The following is a 5,000-nucleotide window of genomic DNA, read 5'->3' on the forward strand; positions in this document are numbered from 1 at the left end:
CCCCTGGTGGTCAGTAGAGAGAATGCAGCTGTAGCACATAAAGCATAGACTTCTATACAACCAGAGGAGTCACCCCCTGGTGGTCAGGAGAGAGAATGCAGCTGTAACACATAAAGCATATACTTCTATACAACCACAGGTGGTCAGGAGAGAGAATGCAGCTTTGACACATGAAGCGTAGACTTCTATACAACCAGAGGAGTTGCCTCTCTATAAAAACTACCTTTAAAGTCCAGGCATTCGTTGAGCACTGACCCGCAGCTCAAACAAAGAGGATAGTTTGGCCAGCAGCACACAGACAGACATACATTCACACTAATTACCCAGCATGCTAACCTGCAAGCTGAGGCCGTCCCCACAAGCGCCCGCCTAGAAATCAAACCTGACGGTGTAATGGGTTTCTAAATGGACGCTGCAGGTAATGAAGAGAGTCCATGCGACCACCTGTCCAGAGGAAACAACAGCATGACATTCTGTAAGGAGGACATCAATCCTCGTGCACTTTAAATGCTCACATTTCCGAGACACGCTTGTTTGTAATAAGATAACATAAAAAAACAGGAAGAGGCTTAACTGTGATGGGAGGAATCCATCACTCTGCACACAGAGAAGGGACGCGATCCATCACGGGAGACGGAGGCGAACAGAACCATCCGTCAGTAAGTGCAGGCTTTCTGCCGACCAGCTGGGGGACTTGCTGCTTTACAGCTCTGAAGGTTGTAATTTTCACTCACCACTTTCAGCCTCCAGCTCCGGGAATGTGGACAAGAAGTGTGCTCTTATTTACAGCCGATGCCTGGAAAGGTCAACCGGCAGTGTTGGGATTAACAAATGGAAACAAATGGATTTAGTTTTAGAGTCTGGGCAGCGATGAGGATTCTGCCCCAGACCTAATCCCCTCTTGTAAAGTCTACAGAGTCAACAAAAAAGTAGCGAGCTACAATGAGAATGGTCAAATTTATATTACCGTGCTGCAAAACCGTATGAATATGATGTAACTTCAGTGCTCAGCCTAAAACGCATCGCTGCATTGGTCCTGTAACGCCACATTTCTACCAGATCTGGTGATGAAGGAATCAACTAGGCGGCAACGTCCAGTTCTCTCTCCTGACCACCAGGGGGCGACTCCTCTGGTTGTATAGAAGTCTATGCTTCATGTGTTAAAGCTGCATTCTCTCTCCTGACCACCAGGGGGTGACTCCTCTGGTTGTATAGAAGTCTATGCTTCATGTGTTAAAGCTGCATTCTCTCTCCTGACCACCAGGGGGTGACTCCTCTGGTTGTATAGAAGTCAATGCTTCATGTGTGAATAGAGTTGATGTACCTTGTAAAACTGGGGTATTTAGGGAACATGCAGTGTTGCCTCCTGAGAGCATGAAGTCTATCATGTTGACCTCCGTGTGTTTAGAGTCTCTGGAAAAATGGTGATGCAACACAGTGACGGGAAGAAGAGCTTCTCTGTGTGGGAGGATTTTATTTGATTTAACTCGTCCTCGTGTCTGTTTGTTGGTGTATTTGTTAGATTAATGCCACTCTTCCACTGGTGCACTTCACAAGTATAAAAAATGAAAGAAGAAGTGAGGAGGCTGCTGTGTCTGCTGTATAAAAGGTAAAATGCACACTGAGTCTTTCTGTTTCAGTACATCAATCTGACATTGTTTCTCTGTCTAGACGTTGATTTGCTTCATAGATTTATTTATTCTTTATGCCTCATTTCTGCCTCTGCATCAGACGTTATTCGGTCCAGACTCGGAGGCCGAGGATGACGGCTTGAGACGCACTGGAATAACAATCACCGCCAGACTTGTGCAGAGACTTCTAATAGAAGAAAATACTGTCAGGAGAGACCTGCCTCCAATGTAGATCAGATCTGTGGAGACGACAGACAAAATGGTATGTTAATTATTATGCAACAAACCCAACAGTTAGGTGTAAGCAACTAAACCCCCAACAGTTAGGTTTAGTCAACTAAACACCAACAGTTAGGTTTAGTCAACTAAACCACCAACAGTTAGGTTGAGACAACTAAACAACAAACAGTTAGGTTTAGTCAACTAAACACCAACAGTTATGTTGAGACAACTAAACCACCAACAGTTAGGTTTAGTCAACTAAACAACAAACAGTTAGGTTGAGACAAGTAAACACCAACAGTTATGTTGAGACAACTAAACCACCAACAGTTAGGTTGAGACAACTAAACAACAAACAGTTAGGTTGAGACAACTAAACCACCAACAGTTATGTTGAGACAACTAAACACCAACAGTTAGGTTGAGACAACTAAACCACCAACAGTTAGGTTTAGTCAACTAAACCACCAACAGTTAGGTTTAGTCAACTAAACACCAACAGTTAGGTTTAGTCAACTAAACCACCAACAGTTATGTTGAGACAACTAAACCACCAACAGTTAGGTTGAGACAACTAAACCACCAACAGTTAGGTTTAGTCAACTAAACACCAACAGTTAGGTTTAGTCAACTAAACCACCAACAGGTATGTTGAGACAACTAAACCACCAACAGTTAGGTTGAGACAACTAAACACCAACAGTTATGTTGAGACAACTAAACCACCAACAGTTAGGTTGAGACAACTAAACACCAATAGTTAGGTTTAGTCAACTAAACCACCAACAGTTAGGTTGAGACAACTAAACCACCAACAGTTATGTTGAGACAACTAAACCACCAACAGTTAGGTTTAGTCAACTAAACCACCAACAGTTAGGTTGAGACAACTAAACCACCAACAGTTATGTTGAGACAACTAAACCACCAACAGTTAGGTTTAGTCAACTAAACACCAACAGTTAGGTTTAGTCAACTAAACACCAACAGTTAGGTTTAGTACACTAAACACCAACAGTTATGTTTAAGCAACTAAACCACCAACAGTTATGTTGAGACAACTAAACACCAACAGTTAGGTTTAGTCAACTAAACACCAACAGTTAGGTTTAGTACACTAAACACCAACAGTTATGTTTAAGCAACTAAACCACCAACAGTTATGTTGAGACAACTAAACAACAAACAGTTAGGTTAAGACAACTAAACACCAACAGTTAGGTTGAGACAACTAAACACCAACAGTTAGGTTTAGTCAACTAAACACCAACAGTTAGGTTTAGTCAACTAAACCACCAACAGTTAGGTTTAGTCAACTAAACACCAACAGTTAGGTTTAGTCAACTAAACCACCAACAGTTAGGTTGAGACAACTAAACACCAACAGTTATGTTGAGACAACTAAACCACCAACAGTTATGTTGAGACAACTAAACCACCAACAGTTAGGTTTAGTCAACTAAACACCAACAGTTAGGTTTAGTCAACTAAACCACCAACAGTTAGGTTTAGTCAACTAAACACCAACAGTTAGGTTTAGTCAACTAAACCACCAACAGTTATGTTGAGACAACTAAACCACCAACAGTTAGGTTGAGACAACTAAACACCAACAGTTATGTTGAGACAACTAAACCACCAACAGTTAGGTTGAGACAACTAAACACCAATAGTTAGGTTTAGTCAACTAAACCACCAACAGTTAGGTTGAGACAACTAAACCACCAACAGTTATGTTGAGACAACTAAACCACCAACAGTTAGGTTTAGTCAACTAAACCACCAACAGTTAGGTTGAGACAACTAAACCACCAACAGTTATGTTGAGACAACTAAACCACCAACAGTTAGGTTTAGTCAACTAAACACCAACAGTTAGGTTTAGTCAACTAAACACCAACAGTTAGGTTTAGTCAACTAAACACCAACAGTTAGGTTTAGTCAACTAAACACCAACAGTTATGTTTAAGCAACTAAACCACCAACAGTTATGTTGAGACAACTAACCAACAAACAGCTAGGTTGAGACAACTAAACACCAACAGTTAGGTTGAGACAACTAAACACCAACAGTTAGGTTGAGACAACTAAACACCAACAATTAGGTTGAGACAACTAAACCACCAACAGTTATGTTGAGACAACTAAACCACCAAAAGTTAGGTTGAGACAACTAAACACCAACAGTTAGGTTGAGGCAACTAAACACCAACAGTTAGGTTTAGTCAACTAAACACCAACAGTTAGGTTTAGTCAACTAAACCACCAACAGTTAGGTTTAGTCAACTAAACACCAACAGTTAGGTTTAGTCAACTAAACCACCAACAGTTATGTTGAGACAACTAAACCACCAACAGTTAGGTTGAGACAACTAAACACCAACAGTTATGTTGAGACAACTAAACCACCAACAGTTAGGTTGAGACAACTAAACCACCAACAGTTATGTTGAGACAACTAAACCACCAACAGTTAGGTTTAGTCAACTAAACCACCAACAGTTAGGTTTAGTCAACTAAACACCAACAGTTAGGTTTAGTCAACTAAACCACCAACAGTTAGGTTTAGTCAACTAAACACCAACAGTTAGGTTTAGTCAACTAAACCACCAACAGTTATGTTGAGACAACTAAACCACCAACAGTTAGGTTGAGACAACTAAACACCAACAGTTATGTTGAGACAACTAAACCACCAACAGTTAGGTTGAGACAACTAAACACCAATAGTTAGGTTTAGTCAACTAAACACCAACAGTTAGGTTGAGACAACTAAACCACCAACAGTTAGGTTGAGACAACTAAACCACCAACAGTTATGTTGAGACAACTAAACCACCAACAGTTAGGTTTAGTCAACTAAACCACCAACAGTTAGGTTGAGACAACTAAACCACCAACAGTTATGTTGAGACAACTAAACCACCAACAGTTAGGTTTAGTCAACTAAACACCAACAGTTAGGTTTAGTCAACTAAACACCAACAGTTAGGTTTAGTCAACTAAACACCAACAGTTATGTTTAAGCAACTAAACCACCAACAGTTATGTTGAGACAACTAAACAACAAACAGTTAGGTTGAGACAACTAAACACCAACAGTTAGGTTGAGACAACTAAACACCAACAGTTAGGTTGAGACAACTA

Source organism: Taurulus bubalis, assembly GCF_910589615.1.
Source record: "Taurulus bubalis genome assembly, chromosome: 14".
In the NCBI taxonomy this organism is placed as follows: Eukaryota; Metazoa; Chordata; class Actinopteri; order Perciformes; family Cottidae; genus Taurulus; species Taurulus bubalis.